Source organism: Pseudopodoces humilis, chromosome 15 (genome assembly GCF_049639895.1).
Source record: "Pseudopodoces humilis isolate 2021_Gansu_Grassland_sample_001 chromosome 15, ASM4963989v1, whole genome shotgun sequence".
Lineage (NCBI taxonomy): Eukaryota > Metazoa > Chordata > Aves > Passeriformes > Paridae > Pseudopodoces > Pseudopodoces humilis.
In genome coordinates this window covers 13394091-13407590 of record NC_142214.1, presented here as the reverse complement: position 1 = coordinate 13407590, position 13500 = coordinate 13394091, and the positions used below count along the sequence as shown (strand labels likewise).

At 42.4% G+C, this 13500-nt stretch overlaps 1 protein-coding gene across 5 annotated transcripts in view; it reads left to right on the top strand.

Moving 5' to 3' along the window:
• Window positions 1-13337: 13337 nt before the first annotated feature.
• The window catches only part of MTM1 (myotubularin 1), a 43171-nt gene continuing 43008 nt past the window's right edge, over window positions 13338-13500 (top strand). For 2 of the 5 annotated variants that reach the window (XM_088062720.1, XM_088062715.1), the window contains exon 1: window positions 13338-13445. The gene's annotated coding sequence lies outside the window, so the exon portion shown is untranslated. Of the gene's footprint in view, window positions 13487-13500 lie in introns of all 5 variants that reach the window. The other 3 variants (XM_088062717.1, XM_088062716.1, XM_014260948.2) reach the window with 3 other exon arrangements.

Here is a 13500-nt window from a genome sequence, read left to right as displayed (position 1 = left end):
AATTGTCTGTTTTTTCTGAAAAAAACTACTTTTGTCTGTACTTTGCCTTATCTTTTCTTCTCTCTGTTTAAAGTATGAATATGCTTAAAGTGTCACCCTGCCTTCACTGTCATGGTCTGCGTCATTAAGGCAAATAGTTACAGCTAGTAAGGGCTAGTGAGTTGTAGGACTAAAGATATCTATGTGGTTCTCCTGCTGTGTTTACTGGAGCAGCAGATCAGCCCACAAGATGTACATGGACTTACACCGTGAGCCAATTTCTGCCATCATGCAGTGTAAAGACACAATAGATCTCCTGAAGGCAGTGGTGTAGTACGGGATTTATACAAACAGAAATAAGAGCAGCATGTGGTGGTCTGGCAGTGCAAACTGAATTTGGATTTCTAAAATAGTTACAAGGAATGAAGTGCCTGACAGCACTCACTGTTGAAAGCCATTATTTATTTTCCATACAAGTTAAATCATCAGACTGCCCTCATAATTACGGCCATGAAAAAACAGAGGCAAGGCAGTAAGCTTTTCCTCTTAGATTCTAAAATAACATCAAATACCTATAAAGTCCAGAATTTCCAAAGACGAGCTCACTGAAAGCCCCTCTCACTGAAAGATTAGTAGCATAGGTAAGCCAGACTTACTATGGAAACATTCTCCTTGTGGATTGTAGTAATCTAAAGCAGCCCATTTATAATAAAAGAAAAACAGAAAAACACACTAATTCCTATAAGGCAGTAGGCAGGGAGCTCCTAGGAATAGGTGTCATGGGAACTTGGATCAGACAATTTCCCTGGGAAGCATAGCCCTGACCTATGCAGAACCTGAGCCCTGCTGCTCAGTGGCTCTCCAGGATTGATTACATGTCTGTCTTAAGAAGCTTTCAACAAAGGAAGTTGCACTGATGTTGAAGTGTAAGGTCAAGCTCTTGTGTAAGATGTTGAAAATCAGGAGCTATTCCACTGCCTGCTGCAGGGCAACCCCTGATTTACACATCTCTGGGAGCATGGCAAGAAGCTGGTACTTATGTCATGCTCCTGCCTACATGACCCTCATGGTGGGAGAGGCACCACAGATGTGCTGGGTAACCCCAAGAGAGGACTTGCTCCCTGCTGGTACTGCAGGGACATGGGGAGGCATGAGATAAGTGGCCCCTGTACCAGCTTTGCCTGTCTTTCTGCTGCCATCTGCACTGATGGGCAGGTGGTTCATGCTCCTGGGGGGACACTTGGCCCAGATGGTTATTCAGGCTGAGTTTAGGTTTTGGTGGTAAACTCCAAATTAATGTCTGTTTCCTTCTATTCCCTGATTAGATATAGATATAGATATAGATATAGATATATAGATATATAGATATAGATGCATAAAGATATAAAAGATACAAGTATAGAGATAGATAGATAGATAGATAGATAGATAGATAGATAGATAGATAGAGCAAATTAAAAAAAAAAAAAAGTCTAGAAAAGAGTGAGGTGTTTTGAATACCAATAAGGGTCTCTACTGGGCAAGCTAAAACAGAAGTCAAACTGGCAGATGGAGGAGTTCCTAAGAACTTAAGGTTCTTGCTGGGCAAGAGGCCTCCTGTGTACAATCCTGAATGAAACCAGGGACAGGCACCTTATTAAAGCAGTTGGGCTGAAACTACCGAGCTGTAGTAATCACAGCCATGGTTGCTCCCTCCCCACTCACTCAATGGGTTTGTAGCATTGCACAGAACAAATACACTGTTTTATACACATCTCAATCCCTTTCCCATTACATGGCAGGTCTGGGGCTTGGCTTTCATCCCCGCACTGCCTGAGACAGCCATTCACCTGACATGGGCTTGTGCTGTGTCAGTCTCTGTGTGTCAGTGCTGAGCTGTGGGTGGTGGTGCTGGACTGAGTGTTGGTTCTGGGCTGTGTGTGACGATGTTATACTGTGTGTGATGGTGCTAGGCTGTGCCTTGCTGCTGGGCTGTGTATTGGTGCTGGGCTCTGTGTTGGTACTGCACTGAGTGCTGGTGCTGGGCTGTGTATGTTGGTGCTGGGCTGTGTGTTGGGCTGTGTGTGATGATGTTGCACTGGGTGTGATGGTGTTGGGCTGTGTGTTGGTGCTGGGCTGAGTGTTGGTGCTGGGTTGTGTGGCATGCTGTTTGTGATGGTGTTGGGCTGTGTGTGTTGGTTCTGGGCTGTGTGCACCTGTGTAGCAAAGTGCTCATGACCATGCATGATTTCTTCACTTTTTGGAGCTAAGGTTGTATCTTTATTAATTTTCTCAGGTTTGGCATGACAGTGGTCTGGATTACATCATGGATACATGCTGATTAAAACAACCCACTGCCACAGCAGTGATTTGTCCCCACAGCCCAAAGGGCCCATGGCTGAACCCTGCTTCCAGTCTCAACATCTGTCAAAGCCAAAAACCACTGAGAAGCTCCTGAGGTTTGTGTATCACATTGTTTTTGTCCTTTTCAAAGTACTTGATGCTGCAATTAAATGTCTTTAAACAACTTGGCTGAAGAAGAAATAAATGCCCTTTTAAGCTTAAAGCTGGATTTTTATTAAAGGACATTTTAATTGTTCTGATGTTGCCTTAAGCCTTTTTTAAGGAGTGGAAAGACACATGTGCTGACCCTGCTGGGTTCCCTGTCCTGGAGCTATGCTGTGTTTGATGGATGACTGGGACAGACAAGACCCTGGCAGTGGCAGGGGTAGTGAGACTGGCCTATTTTCACTCCAAGGGGAAACCAGCCCAAAGCTACAAAGTTGTGAAATCTCTTTTTTTGTTTTGCTGATAAAGAGCTGTGCTTGACTATCCAGCTGCAGAAACATGCTTTGTTACAAATTTAGAGACTGCTCCTTGTCAACCCTGCTGGCTTTGTATGGCAGCCAGGAAAAGAGAATTATCTGACAGCTTCCTCTCCTTTCCTGTTCTCATAGCAGCCCATAAATTACCATTCTCTCTCACCTATTAGCTGACTGCACTATTTGCCTAAGTGGTTCCCATTAACCCCCCTGTTTGAGCCTTACAATCCTTAATAAATATATATGTTTTCCCTCTGCTCTTTCAGGATAGTTGATGATGTTCATTAGCAGTGGGGGACCATTGAGGCACAAAAGGCTCAGGACTTGAATCCCAAAGATACTTAGGTGCCTAATGAGGCAGTAGGATTTTTCAAATGTAGTAGGACCAGGAGCCACATCTCATACGCAGTGGCTTGTGTGTTACTACTGTAGTAGTAGTAACCGCAGTGGCTTGTGTGTTACTACTGTAGTAGTAGTAACCGTAGTAGCTGTGCAGATCCGGGAGGATAAGCTGGTTGTTTCTGTATGGCTTGTCGTGGGCAAAAAGGGGCTGTGAGTCATGCTCTCCCCTGTGCAAATTCTTTGCTTTACTCAATACCTTGTTCCCACCTCTGTGATGTGACACACCTGGCCCTGCCATAGGGCTTGGGTTCACACAGAGAACATGAGCAGGTCACCTTTCTTGGCCAATATTCCTGCCAACAAACTCTTCAAAAATGCCACCTGTGGATCTTGAAGAGTAGGTGGAGTCCTACTCCTTCTTCAAACCTCCTGTTATTTACACGGCTGAGGTTTTTGGCCTATAATCTGTAGTACACTTCCAATACTAATGCAGCAAGTACCCAGACAAGGTACTAGAAGACCGTGAAGACCCGTGACGAGACAGCAGGAGAAAAGGGGAAAATTTGAGTTTTGATCCACCTCCAGAGGAAGCAAGAGGTTCCTGTTTGCAGTGGGGAGGGAGGATGGACATGCATTTGGATGGGAAGCAGCCTGGCTTTAGCCTCTGTGCAGCACAGCTCCTTCAGCATGGGCTGGAAGATGACTGCTGCTCTGAGTGACAGGGAGCAGCATACTCCTCCATGCCTGGCTGGCTGTGGCTAGAATAGGACAACTGGGCCTGTAACATCACCTGGGTAAAACCTGAAATGAAGGAAGGACAGAGGAAGGGAGGGAGGGAAAGAGGGTGCATAAATGTGCTGGAGATAGCATGGCTAGGCCTTCACTTGCAGCCTGAAGTGACCCCACTGAACATGGACAACCTTTTCCCAAATCCTGTGGCACAATCAGCTTCCCTGGAGCCTGTGCTCAGAGTGGATCCTGCAGAAATGTAATAGTTTGTCTTTGTTAGTGGAGAGCTGGGCCTGTGGGAGGTGGGTTTGCACACCTGATTGCTGTGGAATACTCTTTTGCTGTTCTGTAGAGCCCTTTCCTTCCTTTGGGGAGGCTTTCTGCCCAGTGGTGGGTTTGTCACTGTAAATAAGGGGCTGCTAGTGCCTGTGCCTCAGCTTATCTACTCATAAAATTCAGATAGTCCCTCATCCACAGATAGTTTGAGGGGTAACTGTTTAACACTAGACCTATTCTATTTTGAATTTGGTATAATTAACCAACAGTGCAAAGTCATCTATTTGGGGGAGGGGGATGACCAGGAGTGTGATTAGACACAAAATAATTGATTGCATCAGATTCATTCTCAGAGGAACCTGGCAGGATGTGAGCTGTGATATGGATACAGCATTCAACAGAGAGGACACAAGAGGCAGCAAAAAAGGTAATTTTATCCTGGAACAGTTACCAGTGTATAAGCCAGAAATTATGCCCCCAATTCTAGCTGCTATGCCAGAAGATAACATGCTAAGCCATGTGTAGATCTACCACCACAAAAACATGCTTTTCCAGAACTCTAATTCACAGGGATATGAAACTGCTTCACCATTCTACCTCTTGCTTCATCTTGCAGGCATCTCCATGACCAGCTGGTTTAGGTATTCAAATCTGACACCTCTTGAGCTTCTAATGGATGGTTAATGCACTCAAAATGTAGTGAGACACCTTCTGCATCCATGCTTGTCCTGGCATGAAATTAGGCAGACTCTTTTCATCTTCTTGCACCTAAAAGTCTGATGATGTTTCCATTTTAATTGTCTTTCAATTGGTAATTTTATTCCTCTTGTCAGCATCCACAATAAGCATGAGAAGTTTTGCCTCTGACTGTGGCAGTATTTATAGCTGTAGTACCTCTTGTCCACATCCTCAAATCATCCTCAAACTTAAACTCTGAGCTATCCTATGGAGGAAATATATTCTTTGTGTATTTTATGCAGTGCCCAAACAATGAGGCCCTGGTCTCTAGATGCTACCGTAAGTCTACTAATAAATAGCTCAACACTGAGATTAACACTGCCATACAGAGACCTTCTGATTTCTGAAGTGCATTAACTTCTTATTCTTTTCATGTTGTGAATGTAAGCTGTGGCTGGAGATAAAAAGTGCTGCAAAGATTACTGTAAGTGCTCTGATCTTCTGAACCCTGAATGAGGGTCACTGTTGTATAATAAATTGAATTAAAATATAAATGAAAAGAAATCATGTACAATTTTTCCAGCAAGAATTATTCACAAGAAGCTTAATGGAAGAAATAATTGCATTAGCTCCAATAAAAGCCATTATTTCTTTCAGGTGGCTGGTTGAAGATACGGTAATTGTCTGAAGAACCTATATCAGCACCTGATGTGATATTCAGGACTGCTGAGACCCCACTTTGTCTCCGTGATTTTGCAGAGCTTAGAGAGGGTTTGCTTTACTCATTAGAGCAACCAAAGAAATTCTGCTTCATAATAAAATTTTCTTCTATTCACCAGAGTGTAAAGATGTGCCAGGCCAAATGATCCACAGCAGTATGGCCCTTTCAGTCTTTCAGTCCCACAGGAATGATGCTTGGTCTCACAGGACTTAAGAGAAAGATCTCCAATTATTGCTGCAGTGAAGGTGCCTGCTAACACCATGAATGCCAGTTGGTTTTAATCCTGCCTATAAATGGCAATTTTCTCTAACAATGGGAAAGAAAATTGCATTTAAAACCCAGTTTCTCTTCTTCCTACCATGACATATTTAGGCAAACTGAATATGGTGGTGTGTTTTCTTTTCATTATAAAGATTAACACATCAGAATAACAAGATTAGATCCATTTTACCTACAAAATATGGAATCAATAAAGCATGAACTATGGAGAACTCAGAGCTCCTGTCAGTTCCTTGACCTATGCACTGGTAGCCTCTGCTGACAGAGGCTTGAATCCAACAAGAAGGTCATCACTAACACCCAATAGGGAAGAATTTCTTCCAAATTATTGGATAAACTAGGGTTTAGAGTAACAGAAATCAGTAAAGCTCTGGTGAGCAGTGGTGCCTGAAATAGCTTGCTCACTCATTGGTTGCCTGTTGTGTGCAAGCACTCACTGCTGTTGACAAAATGATAGCAAATACTATCATGGAAATCAAGGGAAAATATGATCTGATCTAAATAGATGCACAATTAGAAGAGAAAAGGCTTTCAAAATGCTGATCTTTCTGCAGGCTCTCTAGCTGGTCTGTGACCTTGGGACTGTGCCATTCAGCAGCTGCAGTCTGCTGTCTACAGCTTGTCCAAATTTTGAAGGTACCTCTTCTTTGTCATGGGATGACAGCTGAAGGGGGCTGTGCTGTGTTTTCAAAATTCACATATATTCCACTGTAAGTAGGAAATGCTGGCTTTGTGTCCTGCCCTATCAACTGCTGTGACTCTTGAGCTATAAAACTAAGAGTATTTCTGAATGGAGTACGTATTAACTCTGCTGTGACAGTCTGTCTCTGTCATGCTCATTCACATACTTAAAATGATGCTTAAAATAATTCTTACATGCTGAATTTTAAGTTATTCAGACACTACTGTAGTTAAAGCTTCAAGTGTGGACCTTGACAATAGGAGAGGGTGTTTGGGAGTCCATCTTGCATAGTTTTCTTTTCACTGACAAAACTGTTTGGTGCCAAGATGCTTTTGCTTTTACAAGGTACTTTAACTTCAACCACTTCACTCCTGCAGTCTCAGCTGCCTGCATTGTTTCACTGGAGTTCTTTCAGGATTTGAATGAAACCTCAACCCTCCACAGAACTTTAGGGCACAGAACAAAAGCAAAACACTTAACAGGTATTAGTCCGAGGGGTCCTTCTCTTTTACAAGCTATATTTATACATTTAACAGATAATTGTCTTAGTTTAGGGCAAATTAGGAAGGAAAACTCCAAATGGGGATTTCCCCAGGGAAATGCCCCTCCCCACTAACTGGTCCGGGAAAAGAAAAAAATTCCTTAGAGAGAAGTGGAAAAAGCTGTTTATTTAACAGAAATTGAGTAATATTAAATAATAAAACCTCTTGCTGTTCGATGGGATGGCAAATCTAGGAGGGAGAAAAAAAAAAAAAAGTCCTTTTCATGTGGTGTAGCTCGGCTCACTCAGGTTCTTATCAGTCCCTCCGTCGCTGGAAAGTGCCGAGGCCCAGGCCCCGGTGGGCCACAGGCGTGAGCTCCTGGGGTTTGGCTGGGTGTTCAGTCCAGAGCAGGCTTGCACAGATCCAAGAAAATTGGGAAAAAACCAAACAAAGGTCCAGGGAACTCCTCTGCCTCAGCTAGCTAAAACTAACTAAAAGCCAGAGAGAAGCTCTGTCCCGCTGTCTGTCCGTGCTGCAGACACCACAGTCCAGGAGCGGGATGTGTGGGAGTGATGTTTTTCCTTAACACAAACTGCGCGCTTCTTCTTCCCCCTCTCTTGCTCTCAAAGCCAGTCTTAAAGGTGCAGAACTTAATATATAACATAAATCTGACGATTGGGGATACCAGTATCATAAAGTCACCCCAGGACAATAATTTTCTATTGCAATTTGCAATAGGAAGTGTACTGGAAGCTCATGCTTTTGTATGCTATTTGATCTAAGAAGATTTTCTTCTATTTCTCTTAATTTGTGGCACTGTTCTACTAGAATTAATTCCACTGACAGATCGGGTAATTTAGTGGATAATACTAACTTCCATTTGTTTGTTTCTTCTAATCCAAATACTCCAGTTCTCTTAAAACCTTTATGTACTATGCAAATTAGGTATGATATATGTGAGAATGAGTTTGCCTTTCTGTGAAATGCAGCTATTTCTCAAATAAAACATACTAACTGCTTCTAATATTTGCATAGAGAAAAAAGGGGGATTTTTTTTCCCTGCCTAAATACAGGATCAACTAATACCTGATACTAATTTTCTCAGTCTTTGAAGACAAGGAATCAGTATGTGTCTAATGGTGACAGCAGATGTGTGTATTTATGTACATACACATAGATATATATTGTATGTATCAGTTGCCAAGTGCCAGGTTTTGGTGACAGCAATGCTGTATATGCAAACCTAGGTATCCGAAAGCAAGCTACCATCTGCCTGAAATCACAATAACAAGTATTCAGTCAGTGTTTCTGAAAATGCTTCCCAAAATACAATTGCTACTTCCAGCCCTTGGGAGTCGCAGGATCCAGAAATACAAGAAGCCTCTTATATAACTCACCTTATTGCTATTGTGGGCAAGGGGGCAAGCAGCAAGGGGCAGATCTTTTTTAGGGTGTTTATGTGTTTTATTTGATGACATTACTTGATAAAGAAACAACTAGGCTAATTGAGGGGAAAGCTAGACAGAAATAGGTCAAAGAGGTCTTAAAATACAGCTTAAAAGAATTAAATCTGGAGGTCTTTATTTAACAGAGACAAAATGAAACATCAGGTTAGCAAACAAAGGACAATGACAGGAAACAAAGGGTGTAAGTGGCACTGTGCTAGAAAAGCAAAAGAATCACTGATATACCATATAATTTCTAATATCTAACTCATAAAAGGAAAAAAAATGTCCACATGTGAACATACAGATACATCTATGGATTTGTGGTGTTTAACACTGCATTGTCCTTTCCATTTTAATCGTCAAGACCTCAAGAGAAAACAGGAAGAGAAAATTATTGTGTGGTAAATGGACAGAAATCATCTTTAACTTGACCTATGGGCTTGATGTAAAGGTGCAGACTTCCCACCTCCACTTAGTTTTTTCTCCAGAATAGTAGGAAAACAAGTTAGTATTATTATCAGGTATTGTGCTCTCAAACTGCACTTCGATACCATCAATCTCATAATACCTCAGTTCTCCCTGGCATTTTAGTTCTACGTGTGTATTTATTATTTGTACTACCACAGTGCTACAAGAGCCTGGTGTGTATCAGGGTCAGTATTTTTTATACTTTACAAAGTATGAAATGAGAAAACTGAGGACTACAGGCATGGGAGGCAGCATAATGAACTGTGAGCCTCTATTCTAGACATCACTGAAAGGAAAAGTTTTAAGGAGAGGTTTTAAGAAAAATTGCCCAAAAAAACCTTTTGGGCCATCTATAGGATCCTTGGAAATAAAAGGTAGTGAAAAGAATGCATGAAAGAACATGTTTAAATGTATTATAAGTGGGCTGTGAAAACTGGAATCATGAGCTGATTGGAGCTGCAGTTAGATGTCAGCAGAGAATGGAAATGGCAAGTTAACAGGCTGCCAAGGCCTTCCAAAGTAAAGACAGGTAGGTAAGGATCCACATGATAGAGTAGGCTGAGCCAGCACAGGGATAAAAAGAATGGAATAGCACAGTGAGAATGACAGATTAAGAAAAATGGTCACTGTAGTGTCCTCAATAAATACGAGTAAGGCAAGGTTATGTTTTTCAAGGTCAAGAGAAAGGATGTTGCAGTAAATGAGATCTGAGAAGACGGGAGTTTTAGCTATATGGACAGATTTAAACATAGTCTGGCCATAAAGGGCTAGGGAAAGGTTTGAGTCAAAGATGATTACATACAGGCAGATAATAGTGTAAAAGATAACGTAGAGAGTACTTGTGGAAGAAGGCCTTGACACTATTTTAACTGTACTGAGCTGAAAATGACATTAGCATTGTCAATTAACCAGTTTTCATCTAGATGGTCCAGGGATTGTAGGCTGGAGTATTTGTGTGCTGTCTGGGCTGATTACAACTGGGGCATCATATCCCGCAATACAACAGTATGACGACAAGGCTCAGAAATACAGAAAGAGCCTAAACAACCCCACACCCCACTCATGTACCATATTATTAATAAAACTTTAATAATTTATGCTCTTGCAGATCCAAGGAGCTATTGGATGAATCATCAGTCAGGGGACTAAGCACATTTTTTCCAGTTCATGTCACCTTTGGGTTCCTGACCATGCAGGTGTGGGATTCACAGGACTTTTGTGACTGAGTGCAGTGGAAGGTGAAGTCACACAGAAAAGTCATAAGAAGGTACTAGAGATACAAGCTAAAGTTTTTTTAAGAAAAGCAAGTCAATCTGCATTGAGGAGGCATAGCTGGGAAAAAAATGAGTGGAAAAGGTCATTTGAGCTGTGGTCATAGTACACACTAGCTGGGGATAAAGCATGGAGTGACTAGAGCAACAACCCAAGGAGAAAGGCCCTGTTAATACCAACTGGAAGCCAGAGGGCAAGTAAAAAACAGTCCCTCAAAAATTAACTAGTAGGTGTCTTAGAAATGTAGTAGGAAAATAAGGGACAGGTCAGTCACTGAACAAGGGTGGAGAGTATTTTACTTGACAGATACAGGTGGAATAACAGTTGTGATCATTAAAGATCATTAAAGATGAGCAAGGGGTTGTTTGAGATTTTGCCTTCTGAAAGAAATGCAAAGGGCATAAGTCAGGTTGGAAAAAATGTAGGACAAACTGATGGAAATAAATTTATGAGAACATCTGGGGAGAGCACTTTTAGTGATCTTAGTCATGAAGTGTCAGACATGACTTCTGGTTCTCATGATGACACAGAAAAACCTTTAAAATGTGATTTGAATAAAACCTTGAAAGAATTATAAAGGATCCTCTGTGTGTATACACACATATGTATTCACATATGTATATAGACATTATGTGTGTATATCTATATCTATATCTATACCTATACCTATATCTATATTGTAATATGTGTATTTTTTAATATAATTCACATGTATAGTGCACAAAGCTAACTCGAGCACAATGCATAAAACTTGAGCAACCGAAGGATTGCCACAATGATGACAGAGAGCTCAGGACTGTTTGCAAAAGGACAAAGGGGGCACCATGAGAGAGACAAATCCACTCAGAGGAGATGAGCCACTAATGATTCAGTGATCAGTCCGTGATACCGATTCGGTTAACCGTGCATCTTAATATCGGTCTCCCGAAAGAAAAACAAACCACTCAGACTTCATCCCCTTCTGGGAAAATCTCAGAAAAATTCTACATCTCACGGACTGCTTCCCGAAAATCCACTCAGACCTAATCTCCTTCCCAGAAACCTCATCAGCAGTTCAACATCTAAATTCTGAATATGTAATAACATATCACGGAGAAAAAAAACTGAGACTGCATGGCCCCAGGCCAAAAACACTGTATAAAACTCAGCACTCCAATAGACAGTTTGTGAACTTGGGGGAATCAGTGCGGCAGAGACTGGTTCAGGGTTCACCCAGCACCGATCCCGGGCTCAGCGTTGCCTTTAATTGTGGCTGTCCTAAAACTAATTTTTTGCAAATTTATTAATAAAAATTATCATTGATAAAATTTTATTGATTTATTTATAACATATATGGAACAATACATGATATATATGAAACAATACATGATTTATGCTTGGAAATACCACACTGGAATACATCAAAGCAAGACTTCAAAACTTGATCAATGGATTTTTTTAGCTAATCATTGCTGAGAGGATAATGTCAGAGGTAAAGGTGTATCATACCAGACAAGACTGCTTGTGTGAGGGAGGTGAACATTTCATCTCCTTTTGCTCACTGCTTACTCCTGCTGCTTACTAATGTAAATAATGCTTATTGTAGAAAAATATTTTTCATTACAGAAACTTTTTCTTTTCTGTCATAAGAGGCACCAGCTCAATTCCCTTGTGTTTTTCTGGTTCTGATTTTTTAAAGTTTTTGGAATTCCAGACGTAAATTGTTAACAGTAAAGGTGACACCTAAAAGTAATGCATAAAATTATTGTTAAAATTACTGTCTTGTGGCTTCTTCTGAAAGTATTTCTTGCCTTGTACAAATGCATGGTTCACCCCAAAGAGCCTTTAGGTCAGAGTCAGGTCTTCAGATGGTGTAACTATTTGTTCATAGAGAAGAAATAACTGCCAAAATTAAACTGGATGGAGACTTCTTCAAGAAGACATGGAAAAGCAGAGGTGATATGGTATCTTTGATATAGTTGTTGGTATGATGCTCGTGAACTGGCAGGGGATGATCTTCCCCCAGATGAGCCAGTGCTGGCCCTGTACAGGTGTGAGGGGAACACTGCTGGGTCTGTGAAATCTGCTTAAACTGAGTATGGAGCTCCTAATTGCTCACAAAAGAACTCAAGTTGCTTTTTGTATTATATTTTTTTTTTTTTTTTTTTTTTATTTGATCAGTTCTTCTGTAGTATCCAGTTCTGCAAGCATGGAGGAATTGTCCTTCCACTGATGGGAAATCAAGTTAGGGTCATTCACACCACTGGAGAAGCTGGACACTGCTGTTTTGTAACTCAAAAATATGCTTTATTACATCAAAAAGGTTTGACAATGTTACCGCTGAAGATCAATAGATCACGTGGACACAGGTTGAGGTGTGGTGCAAGAAAGAGCAGCGTTTATTTTTCCTCCCAGGATTTATAGTCTTCTTACCATGGCCAGGGATTGGATGGTCAGGATAACACTTTCTCACTGCACTGGCCATGAGAAATGCCCATCAGAAGACGTGTAACAGAAAGAATGTGCACATATCTATGTTTACAGTTACTGTCCTGGGAAAGTCCTTAGAAAACTATGTTAGCAAGCTCAGAAGCTGAGTTTTCAGGGCAACATCACAATATCACAAATCCCCTTTTCCTGAGAGGAGAGACCATCAGACCACAGAGAGCGCCCTCATCTCCACCCTGCCCTCCAGACATGCATAGCTGTTCCCTGTACAGGGCCAACAGGCCATTTTAATGACAATTTTCATTTAATTTTAATTTTACATGAATGATACCCCTTCATTTGCATCACCAATTCTTTTACTCCTTTTAGCGTAGTGTTTATTCTTACAGTTTACTCCTTTTATTATATTGGTGTCCAGTGGGCATCCAGAAGGTTTGGGGTGTCTGATCACTCCATCAGTTCCATCCGCTTCACACTGGCTGCACATCCCTTTCCTCCCCTTCCTTTTCTCCGGGTATATCCTTCGAGACCGCTCTGCGGGGCGGGGACAGTGACGGCCACAGCCCCAAGCGCCTCAGGACCTGTCTGAGCTCCCGCCCGCCCTCATAGCCTGAGGGGGCCGCTCCTGCCCCGCCCCTCCGTGGAAGGCCCGGCCCCAGCGCGTGACTCTGCGCCGGATCGCCTCCTCTTGAAGCCCCGCCCAACTCCCCACATCCCTGCCCCGCAGCCGCAGCTCCCGGCAGCCCCCGCGGCGTGGGATGGGCGTGGGCTCGTCACGTGAGCGCCGCGTTCGGGCCCGCGGCGGTAGCGGCGGTCCCGGCGGCGGTACCACCACCACCGCCACCACCGCCGGAAGTGCCGGTGGGTGCCGGTGGGTGCCGGTGCGGGGCTGAGGAGTGCCGGTGCGGTACCGCTG